Source organism: Neofelis nebulosa, chromosome 14 (genome assembly GCF_028018385.1).
Source record: "Neofelis nebulosa isolate mNeoNeb1 chromosome 14, mNeoNeb1.pri, whole genome shotgun sequence".
Classification (NCBI taxonomy): Eukaryota; Metazoa; Chordata; class Mammalia; order Carnivora; family Felidae; genus Neofelis; species Neofelis nebulosa.
The window spans coordinates 79,366,445-79,378,790 of record NC_080795.1 but is presented as its reverse complement, the minus strand read 5'-3'; the positions used below and the strand labels follow the sequence as shown (position 1 = coordinate 79,378,790).

At 49.3% G+C, this 12,346-nt stretch overlaps 1 long non-coding RNA gene across 1 annotated transcript; it reads right to left on the bottom strand.

Annotated features, from left to right (window-relative positions):
* Positions 1 to 1,482: 1,482 nt before the first annotated feature.
* LOC131495147 (uncharacterized) lies at positions 1,483 to 5,769 on the bottom strand. Its single transcript, XR_009253794.1, has 3 exons — positions 4,823 to 5,769; positions 3,846 to 3,940; positions 1,483 to 1,978 (listed from the first exon to the last, which is right to left on the bottom strand). It is a non-coding gene; the product is annotated as an uncharacterized LOC131495147 (long non-coding RNA).
* Between the last annotated feature and the right edge of the window lie 6,577 nt (positions 5,770 to 12,346).

The following is a 12,346-nucleotide window of genomic DNA, read 5'->3' as shown; positions in this document are numbered from 1 at the left end:
GATTAGAGAGCTAACGGATCATAAACTGTCCAGAACATGGAGTCTGTTGAGCTCTTCCTGGTGCCGGAACTTGATGCAAGCCCTCACTATCCTTGCCAATTATCATGACAACGACCCATCAAGATATGTCTTATCACCCCTATTTTGGATGGAAAAAGAAAAAAGCTAAATGGGCACAAGGCAACAAGAAAGAAAGCGTGAATGAGTTAATCAATTAATAAAGTAATAACTTCATTGCTTCCATTAAAGTGACATCCTTGATTAATATGGTGGCACCTGGCCTTCCCCCTGCTCACAGAGCCCGCTGGAGCTTGACCAAGGAGCCCCAGGTGCCCACGGCACGGCGCAGGCTCCCTCCCTGGGCCCGGCTGTCACCTGAGGCCCTCCCCAAAACTTCCCTCTGCTCTCTCCTGAAGCGGGCAGGTGGCCTGGCCTGGTGCTGGTGGCAAGTCAACAGAGAACAATTCCTTCTCCTTGGACAGAAGAGAGGTTGGCCGAGCAGCTCTGGGGGAGCTCCAAGAATACCTGGGACACCTGGCATCAGGGCTTCCGCACTGCAGACTACAGCTCGCGTTCAGAGCCCTCACAAATACTATTTCTAGAAGCACCAGGCTTGGAATTTTCCAAGCTCGTCAGAACTCCTTGGAAACTCGGAATGGTGTTCTCGGAACACTGCAGGGCACAGAGCAGACGTTTGATGGAATTCAGAGCTTTCTGGCTCTGAAGATTTGGCTTTCCTAACAAGCTGGTCATTCATTTCTTTCTGCTTCTAGAGGGGGAGCACCCCCAGACTAGGCACTGCCATCTTACCATCTCTGTATTCTCTGGGCCCAGCACAGTGGTGGGCACCCAGGGATGCTCAGGCCATGCCCTTTTCCCATCCCCTCCTGGTGTCACTGGCGGCTCTGGCCTGGTGAACAGCCTCCACACAGTGAGAGTGAGGCAGATACTTGAACTGTCCATGCAAGCATAGACCCTAGTCCACACTGCTAGCCTGGGGTCATGGAGACTGAGGAGCATAGACTTTAGAGCCAAATGGATGTGGGTTCAGTTTCTAGGGACTTATTCCTAAGCCTAATATTTTCATCTGCGATGCAGGGGTTACCTAGCTCAGTATTTTTACGGCTACAGACCATGTTGACTCAAACTGTTATGCAAAGGAGTAATTAAAGAAAATTTCGAAGAAGTCTGGACTTCAATTACTCTTTCTTAAACTGCAGAACTTGTCAGAGTTTCTCATAGTCCACTGGATATCGTAAGTCTCCAAGAGAAGTCTGTGTGAGCCCCAAATGCCAAATGTACTGGGTCATTTTGTCAAGGAGCATCTTGAAGGTCTAGGGTTCTTGGAACCCACTTTGGGAAACACTGACAAAGCCTTTGGAAAGCAATAAAATGGGTATCAGCTGTCAGTATACTTTTCATAATTGTTACTGTTGCTTTATTACTTATTTATCAGTTGAAATAATACAAGGGACCTGGATGTGAACAAGGCCAAGATCATGTTTCAAAATTCACAAACGATTTTCTGAATAGAATTTCATGCTGGATTCGCTCAGGCCCATCTCCTGTGAGTTTCGCCAGCTTTAAAACATACACATTGAAAGCAGACAAATCCCTTCTCTCCTTGCTAATTAGGATGACGGACAGTAGAGCAGGGATCATCCCATGTCACAGGAGAGATGATGCCATGGCTTTTAATTAACCATACAGGGATTTGAGTGATGTGAGAGAAGCAGTGACAGTCCTCCAAATGCACACGTGCTTACTCACACCCCAGACACACCAAGTCTTCAAGGACCAGTGACAAGGGAACAGTGGATGCCAACACCACTTGGCATTTTCAATTGCCCCTCTTTCCACGAGATGAGGTAGGGAAATGCAGACCGAGAAGAAGAGGCAGATTCACACCACTGGCCTTTCTCGAAGACTTCTTGGGGGTATGTTCTTATTCCTTAGACACTTTCAGTCCCACTGTCACCTAAGTGGTGAATGGTTTTCCATTATTTCCAAGCACATTCTTGTGCCCAGTGAGTACTGCTGGCCTTTAAGCCTGGCCCACATCCCCAGGCTGGGACTCTACTTCTGGGTTCTTATGTAGGGTCTGCTGTTGACTTGCTGGGGCAGTTGTGAGTTTCCTTCACCATCCACCTTCCCTTTCTATGAGGCTGGATCCATTCTGCCGTGAGTGCCTTTGGGCTATGGCTGGCCTTGACTGCTTTATCCCAATTCAGCAAACATTTGGTGATCACCTGCTAGTTCCTGGGCCCTGGGTGTATGTAGGAGCCCAAACTCACTTCTAATCTCAAGTCCAAATAGTCTAGTTGGGTAGGGAAACACAGACACACAAAAAATAATGCATATACTGTGTAACTCAAGGGGGCCTGGAGTGGCCTGGTGCCAACCACTGGGCTTCTGCCTGCTGAAAGAGCCACCTATGGCTGCCCACCACCCTCCCTCCCCTTCCCCCACCCCGGCCTCCCCAAGGGTCAGGCCCCTGTGACCCTACATTTCAGGCTGCAGATCACAGGACATGGCTAAGGAAGAGAGAAACTGCCAGTCTGGACTGTTGTGGGGCTAGACTTTACTGGGACTGACGGCCATTCACATGGAGGCTCAGAGAAGTCAAAGTTTTGTCTGTTGTCACTCGGCTATGAAGTGGCAGTCTGTTGTCTCATCTCCTCTGTGAGGGACGGGGCTGGTGCTTGGCTCAGGTCTCCTTCATGTGGCAGGTGCCCCCAGCCTCCACAACGGCTCCTCAGCGTCCCCTTCTCCTAACATTTGTCCTCGCCTCGGAGAGTGTGCTCCCTCCCTGGGGACAGCCTGCAGCCAATGACTGGCCGATGAAGGAGCACAGATGGCCAGCCCCCTGCCTGCCGGAGTGGGGAAGCAGCTCTGTGGAGACCCTCCCCACCTGTGATCTGGCTCAACGGAGGCCCCTCCCCTACTCTGCCTCCCTTACTTCCTGTGGGTCACCCCCTCAATGAGTCAGGTGAATCCCACCCCTGTCTCAGGCTCTGCTCTCAGGGCCTGACCTAAGATATTCTCCAAAACCCAGACCCCTGTCCATGCCATGTTCAGGATTACCACCAGCCTTTCTCTGTCCTGACGTGTGTCCTGGGATGCTGGCTGGTAACAGTGAAATATGTCATGAAGCATCACTGCCGCCTGTCTTCCAGGCTGTTTGGCCAATGGCTGGCTTGAGGTGAGGGGTAGAGGAGAGAGTCGTTGGGGTATCTGCTCATCTGCTCCTGCCCTGCCTTGCTGCCCAGTCATGACCTGTACCCATCTCTGCAGGGCTCCAGCTTTGAACCCAGCTCCTAACACCAAGTCTTCCCCTCTCCTCTTCTCTAGGGATGGCCATGTCTCCCCCACCGACTGCTACTGGTCCCAACTGGTCCCGACTGCTACTGATCCTTTGTTAGGGTCCCTTCAGGCAAGAGCCCCTTTGTTCCTAGTCTCTGCGACGTTCCTGGCTGAGGGGGACATCTCTTTTCTGCCGGGCACCTGACTGCCTCAGCTTTCATCTGACAGGTGGATTCAGATTGATTGCCAGTGGCTGCCTGCGGTGGGGTGTTTTGAAGGATTTGGGTGTTTCCCCAGCAGGGAGAGTGCTGTGATCTATTAGTGATGCCTGTCAGTGTGCAGCAGGGGAGGGTGACATCAGTGCTACCCGTTGGCCGTCCCTGAACTACAGGCTCAGTCCCTGAACTCCCTTCCAGATCAGACTTCTAGACCCATTTATGGACAAAGGGATGAGCTTGCCTGACCAGAGCAGCCTACAGAAGACGCTGGCCAACAGGCTGGCGGCTTATGGTCACGGAAACCCGTGGTGCTGTGGGAAATACCTGTTCTGTGTGGCCGGTTCACCTTGACCTTGTAGTTTATGGACTCTGAGGTGCTGGTGTCAGTGGCGGACCGCCAGGGGGCGGCCTTTCACAGGCTGTTGACCGGCAGGTGAAAAAAAAAAAAAAAAAAAAACAAACCAAACAAACCAACCAGGTGGTCCACTGAATGCAAACCCTTCCCGCTACAAGTGAAGCTACGTGATGTCATCACAAAGGCACCATTGGAGCCAGGAGCTTGTTTTCAGTTCTTTCCTCTGCCCCCATTCTCTCTCATAAATTCATATTTTCATCTAAAACATTATTGGATCAGCTATTCTAGGCTGAATTCTGTGGTATGTTCTGAGGGGGAATAAGAATAACCCCACAGCCCTAAGCCTATGAGGGCAGGTGGGGCGCCCTAATCACACGGGGTCCATTACTGAATTTGATCTCAGTTATGGAGGTGGAGGGGCTCTCGGGTGGCTCAGTTGGTTAAGTGTCCGACTTCAGCCCAGGTCACGATGTCACGGCCACTGAGTTCAAGCCCCACATCGGGCTGTCTGCTGTTAGTGCCGAGCCCGCTTCAGCTCCTCTCTCCTCACCCCTCTCTGTCCTCCCCCCATTCCTGTTCCTTCCCTTCTCGCTCTCTCAAAAATAAATAAATAAATAAAGGAGATTTAGTTAAAAAAAATAAAATAAAGTATGGAGGTGGAGAATGGGGTGGTTATTTTAGACAGGGGGACATTTCCCCCACGGAAGACCTGAGCTACGTGAGCTATGTGTAGGGGTGAGTCAGGTAAGGGGCTGGTGGGTTGCTGGTCCAGGCAGTGGGAGCCAGAGCCAGAAAGACCCTGGGCCAGAAAGATGAAGGGATTGGAAACCAGGCCGGAGCATTTGGACTCCACTGGGGCCGAGCAGATCGGTGAAGAGGAAAAGCAGAGGGAGGCAGGTGCATTGGGCCGGCTGGGGCCGGAACACATGCATGCGGGGGGGCTGACCTGGTGCGTCCAGCAAGTGCTCCCTGAAGCTGGGGGTTGCTGAGCAGGAGACACAGTCTCTGTGTGTGATGACGACACCGCGTGTGTCCCAGGCTGTGTGAGGCTCAGTGGGGTTCTGCGTGGGAGCATGTTCTGTAAGCTCAGGGGCAGAGGCCATGCTGTCAGGGAGCCAGCACCGGAGCCGTTAGTCTCCTGAGTGGCAGCAGGTGAGGTCCCGCTGATGCCCACCCAAGTTCCCTCAGCCCTGAGGGGCCAGACCTCCCGCAATCCGTCCAGAAGTGCGTTTCCCCCCTCCCTCCCCTGTCCACATGCACCCACCTTTTGACTTCATGGCTCGGGCTTTTCCAAGCCCCCTGTGTCTCCCTTTCCTCCTCAATCCATCCCCGGAAATGGCTTTAAGAACTCCCTTTGGGGTCTCTCTGACGTGTCTCCTCAGGACCTTGTAGGCTCTGTCTGCCCCAGATACCCAACACTTAACAACTCTGTCTGTGGCGACTGGAGGCCACTTAGGAGGGACAGCGGGTGCTGCAGCCACGGGGACGTCCCATCCAGGCTCTCAGGCTCTCCTCTGGATGTCCTTGCCTTCTCCTTTACCCTCCAAACTTCTATTTGCTCTTCAGAACTCAGCGGACTGACTTTCTCTGAACCCCCAGGACAACCGACCTGCCCCTCTCTGCACTCCCAGAGCTCCTGTCCCCACGTTCAGTGGAACAGTCAGGTGGCTGTGGGGCCGGCTTCTCCCTGGCCGGGTCAGCTGCCCGAGGGCTGGTGGCGTCTTGTCCAGGGCCCAGCACGGGGCTTGCGCTTAGTGAGGCATCAGCAAAAGCCCATCCGGATATGAATGTGTGAGTCAATGAATAAAAGAACACAAGTCTACGGGGACATTGCTCCCAAAAATGCATGTGGAGAGAAGCCCCCTCGCCTCCTGCCAAAGTGTGGTGTGCTGAGGGACGAGCCCACACATTCTAGGAAACGCCTCTCAGGCTGCAGAGAATCATAAACAGATAAAAATTCCATTTTGTCTTCAGCTCTGTGTTCCTTTGTGAGGCGTCCACAGAGAATCAGCCCAGATTCCAATTAGCGGCCCAGGGCCCAGGACCTGGAGGGTGGCTCAGCTCCCTCCCATTGTGAGCAAGTGAACCAGTAATAAATCCCCAATTAACAAGAGGGAACATTGATTGAACTTTTTTCCCCCTTGTCCTCCACTTTTGTTTGGTGCTCCCTGTAAACAGGCTGTGTGGCTGGCGTTCAAGAGGAAAGAAAATTGAATTTAAAGTTATTTTAAGCTTGCCATGATTAATGTCTTGCCAGGTAAGCCATGAAAAGGGATATCAAAAGACCAGAAAAATAATTCTACTCTTAAAGCAGCAAAAGTGATCTTCCTGTCTGCATATGTATGTATCACAGAGACCCCTGTCTTAGCTCGGGCTGCCGTAGCTGGGACACCACAGGCTGGGCAGCTCACACGACAAATATTTGTTTCTACAGCTCTAGAGTGTAGGGACTCTTGAGGCCAAGGTGGTGGCAGATTTGGGGTGTAGAGAGGGCTGCCTTCCTGGCTTACAGACAGCAGCCTTCTGGCTGTGTGTTCACGTGGCCTTTCCTCAGTGTGTGCTCATGGGAAGAGCTCTTTCTTCTTTTTCTTATAAAGGCCTAATCCCATCATGGGGCTCCCATGGCCTCATCTAAAAGTAATGATCACCCAAAGGCTCTACCTCCAAATACCATCCACCACACTGGGGGCTCGGGCTTCAACATAGGAGTTTTGGAGGGACACAGACATTCAGCCCAGACAATCCCTTCACAGTAAACAGGTATGAAAACATAAGCCCTCCACACAGCTGGTAGCACAGTATCTCGACACACCTACATGATGGGTTCATATCCAACGTACCCATGAAGAGCACAAAACGCATGTGGGTACATCCTATTCTTAGGGCACATGGCACCTAGACGCATTCTACAGACAAGTGGTAATAAAAGTCATGGTCAAAAGTCAGGTCAACTTTGCAACCCTAGAAGCCAGGTTAGGATGGTTACCTTCGCCAAACCCACCGTCCTTGTTTTTAAAATGGTGATGCCAATCCTAGATTTAGTAGGATTTCATGAGATGTTATACATGAAACATTAGTTTGGAAGCTGGTGCTACTGCATACGTTCACACACTATAAAGGACACACACTATAAAGGACACGCACTATAAAGACATATATTTCCTCCTTGCATATAAAAGTAAAGATTGAGTTATCCTGTGTGCGTGTATGTGTGTAATAATAACTATATATATATATATATATATATATATATATATATATATATATATATATATGACCTGACATATATATAACCTGAGTTAGAATACTGCTTTCAATAGTATTTCTTCAAGTATGATGTTTGTTACCCATTTCATCACGATTCAAAACCAAGGTTGGGATTTGGACTTGGGTCTGGATCCACATCATGTCTTTGCAGTTTTGCAAGATATTTAGCCTCCCTGAGCTTCAGCCTCCTCCTCCGTAAGGTGGGAAACAGACTTGCCTTAGAGAGCTCAGAGAAGAAACCAGATAGTTTATGAGTTTGTTCATTCCACAAGCATTGCCTTGGTCCCCGAGCCCCAGGCGGAAGAGAATGGAAGGAAAACTACTATGGAATTCCAGCTCCCAGGACCCCCACCCCACCCGGGGCAAAGCAGGCTTGGGAAAAAACCATCCACTGCAGCCCACGGCAGGTGCAGGGGTGACCAAGAGAGGGTCCAGCAGTTTATGCTGAGTCACATGATGGACAAGGGGTCCACGGGAGGAAGGCCAGCCCAGCAGATTCCCTCTTACAGAGGCTCTTCCCTAGCAGTTCTTATAGTCTCCTGACTCCCGGTGTCCCTTGTCTACAACATTAGGAAAGATGTTAAGAGCGACCCCGTTGGTGGCAGGACATCCTCATCGTTTGACCACCATGTCTCCTGCATCCCTGCAAGAGCGCCTCCTGGCCCCTGCCACACCTTGTCCGGCAGCCGGAGCAATTTTCATAACATGTAGATCTGGAATCCTGTAACTTCTCCTGATCTCCCCTGGAGTCTTGCCTCTCTCACGGTGGAAGCTGGTTTTCTTTCCCTCAGGCTGCCCCACACCCCCTCCTCTCCTGCTGTCTCCTGCTGTCTAGCCTTGCTCGTTTAGCTCCAGCTACACCAGCCTCCTTCTCGTTCCCAGAATAAAGCTGGACTCACTGCCTCCCTGGGGGTGTCTCCGTCCCCTCTCCTGCTGTGTCCTCCACCCAAAGCACCCCTTCTCCTGAGTCCACAGAGCTGGTTTTCTCTCTTTAAGTCTTTCTGAGTGCAGAGAATACCTGCGGCAGTTCCTGTTCCCCAAGGAAGACATTGAGGGGTGCTCACTCAGGAGGGGGGGCTGGAGCCTGCTTTCAGGGGTGAGGGAAGGTGGGTTGGCAGAACCCAGAGCGGCAGCCAGGATGGTCCTTCCAGTTAGAGGTTTGGGGCCAGGTCTTTGGACCCCAGCACCGACCAGTCACCAGGGAGGGTGGATGTCTTGGGGGAGGCAGCTCTCTCTGGGTGAGGAGGAGCAAATGTTCCATGAGCCCCATGAGACTGGTTCCGGCTGAGGGCACCCCAGTCCCCACGTGTGTCAGTTTCGATGGTGATGATCTATTCCTCCCCCCTCCGCGCCCCCCCCCCCCCAGGGAGGAAGGGGTCAGGCACAGCTTCACTTGACACTGAGCAGGTAGTTGATCTCTGAAAAATGGTTCCATAGTAGAGGCTCAGTGCTGATCTTGGTTGTTGACAGGATGCACATTTGTGGCTGCAGAATCCAGGGCACCCTTGATGAGAGGAACCCAGGCTTTACCTTCCATCCCTGCCACCATGGTTACCATGGTTACCGTGGTTCCATTTATGGGAAATTCTGGCCACATGGTCAGTTGATGCCCTGTGATCAGGTGTTCCTTCTCAACCAGGACCAACTTTCACCCTGGCAGGTATTTATTGGCATGGCCTTGCTCCAGATACTCGGGTCCACTTTGGGATTCTCCTTATTAGGGCTTGCCAAAACCCTCCTGTGGCATCTTTTCCTACCACAGACACTTCTACTACTCTAGGGCCTGTCACTTCCCAGGGCTCAAGTGGCAGTGTATTGGCAGTGTAGCCTGAACCTTGTTCCGATCCCACTCAAAGCTGGCAGCCTCTGTGTCACATAGTAAATAAATTGGAACAGTATTCAAATGTGCAGAATATGTACTTCCTCTAGAACCTGGTGAAAGCTGTCAGATATAGCGCCTCCTTCTTACTGGGAGGAGGGAGGTGTGAATGCAATAACTGGGCATTTTTCTTTGGTGGGAAAGTCCCAGAATACCCCAGACCACTGGATCCTTAAAATCTTAATGTGGTTTATTCCCACCCTTTGGAGCACAGGTTTCTTTTTTTTTTTTTTAATGTTTATTTATTATTGAGAGACAGAGAGAGACAGAGCATGAGCACGGGAGGGGCCGAGAGAGGGGGAGACACAGAATCCAAAGGGCTCTGAGGAGTCAGCACAGAGCCCGACGCAGGGCTTGAATCCACGAACCGCGAGATCATGACCCGAGCCGAAGTTGGACGCTTAACTGACTGAGCCACCCAGGCGCCCCTGGAGCACAGGTTTCTTACAGAGATCTTATTCAACATTCTTGCTGTATCTTGTGCATCTCTCCCAATTAGCAAGATGCCACTGATGTGTTAAAGCAATGTGGTGTCATGTGGAATGTCCAAACAATCTGGGTCCCTTCAGACTCTGATATTTTTGGGAGGAGAAGGTTAATAGAGCCCTGGGCAAGATTGCAATCATACACAGGTGTCCTGAAATGAGAAAGAAGTGATTTGAGGTGTCCTTCCTGCTGGGACTGGGGAAAGAGTGGCCCAAAATCAATGGCTGCCCCATGAGCCTGGAGCGCCATTAGGGACTGAAAAGGCAAACCATAGAATAGGAGAAGATATTTGTAAAGCATTCATCTAACAAAGGACTCATATCTGGCATATTAAAAAAATACCTAAAAATCAATAAAAGTAGATATGGAATCTAACAGAAACCCCAAACAAAGGCTTGAGCAGAGACATCACAAATGTACCATAAATACAAGAGAAGATGGTCAACTTTATAGTTATGAAGGAAATAAAAATCAGAGACACTACGAGATAATGCCAAACATGAAGGACTATGAAACCACTAAGGGCTACACTGGTAAACATTGGCGATACCAGGTGTTGGTAAAGATGCTGAGCAATGGAACTTACACATTTTTGTTGTGGGGACTCATCAGTTCAATAGTTTTTTCCACCAGCATGTTCTAAGACTCCACAATTCCATCCTCCTGTATCTCCCTGAAAGAGTTGCGCACATATATTCATCAATTCATACTAACACGCACGTTCAGAGCAGCAATTTCATAATCACCCAAAACTGGAAACCACCCAGATGTCTGTCTACAGTAGGGTAAATAAATAAGGTGGTATGTTCAGTTAGTAAATACACTAACAATGAGAAGGCATGAATTGCAACTATAGACAGTACTGTGGGTGAATTTCACAAACTATTTTGAGGGGGGAAACATACAAAAGAGGACATACTCTATAATTCTATTTGAATGAAATTTTTAAAAATATGCAAAACTCACATATGGTGTTTGAAATTAGCCATGTGATCACTCTTGGGGAATAAGCAGTGATTGGAAGGGGGCATGAAGCTTAGATTCTGCTAATGATCTATTTCTTTATTTGGTTATTAGTAATGTAAGTGTCTGGTTTGGAAAAAAACTTTGTTGAGCTTGATAATGTTCGCTTTTTTATATGTATGTTGTACTCTGATAAAATCTACTGTGAACAAGTGAACTTCTTCATAATATTATCATGTACTCCCCTGCTCAAAACTTTCAGTGACTTTGTCTTGCACCCCAAAGGAATATCTGAACCCACTGGCCAATCCTCATCAGCTTTTAGGACTTGGTCCAGCCTGTTTCTGCAGAAGGTGCGATGATGAGAGGGGTCAGGCCTGGAATACAATGCCTGAGGTAGTACTTGGGACATTTCATACCGTGTTCCCTCTACTTGGAATTCTCCCACCCTCATCTCAAAATATTCTTGAGAAAGAATATTTCCATTTGACAAAGAGTTCATAGAGGTTAAGTGATTTGTGTAAGATCACATGGTTTGTCGGTGGCAGAATTCAACCTTGAACCCTCATCCTGGGTATTCTAGTCCAGGGCTCACATCAGTTTCTTGGAAGGAAAAGACAAGTCTAACTTGTTTTGTAAATTTTCTTGTGGCTTAAAAGGCTTAGGAAGAATTTTGATGAATTGAATGGCTTTTTGGAAGTGATGTGCCTCCTGGATGAGCTTTCAGTTTCATTTTGGGGACAACACAGAAACACTCAATATAAAATAACAGAGGTATGTTTCAGTGTCAGGTGAAGAGCATTTGCGAAGCGTGATTAATTACCAAGTGGCCAATGCAGACAATGTTGGAGTTGAAATTGGAGTTGGAGAGATCTTTATGGGCTGGGCCTTGCAGGGAAGGTTCTGGAAGGGACTGGAGCACTAAGCTGCATGGCTGGGGAGGATTTGGAAAGCCACATATGGGGGAACCATTCCCACCTGGACCAGTTGAAGAGCGTGAACCACATACTCGCAGGGGTGTGTTGTTGGAACAGAAATGAGTTTGCTGGAGGCTAGTATTTACCAGGAGTTAATGGGGAATGTGAAGGGACAGCAGGCAGAGGTGTAGGTTTTGGAGAAACTTGGATGCTAGATGAAGAACTCTAATTGTATTGCTGATTTAGAATTGTCTTGTTTCGTTTTTCTTAAATGCAACTTGAAACAGGACGGCCAGGTGACAAATCCTGGTTTGGGTATCAGTGGTAGAGTGGAAACGAACTCTGCTGAAGTACTTTTATTTGGAATCTCATCTAGACCTGCCCCGAGGCATAAAACAACAACAACCTATGGTTGATGAGGACATACAATGTGCATGGACACAGTGCTTCCTAGCTTACTACTTTTTAACCCTTGTTGTATCTCTATGAGATTACGGAGCATAGTATGAAGAGAATTGAATGGACTTTGGAGCTGGCTCCTGGGGTCAAATCCTGGATCTGGCACTTCCTGACATTGCCGGTGGCTGTGTTCTGAATCCACTTCTTTGTGCTGAGGCCACATTTCCCTTGAGCCTCTCGCAGCCAACTACTGAATGAGTGTTGCAGGGATTCGGTGCAGGCAGGCTCTTCTGCAGGTGGAGCCATTTCTCCCTTGGTCCATGTTGGCTGGAGAGCTCCTGCCGTCTGGCCTCACGTTTCTCCTTACTGTAGTGCCTTCTGGGACTCCTCCCATTCCAGAAGCTGGGGCAGGGGACAAGTGGACCCGTGCAATTTTTAACAACAAAATCCAAGAGAGAGACTAAAAGATCTAAATAGATGAGAGATATACCATACTCACAATTGGAAAACTCAGTGTTGTCAATCTCCAGGTTGACCTAGAGATTCAATGCAATACCAG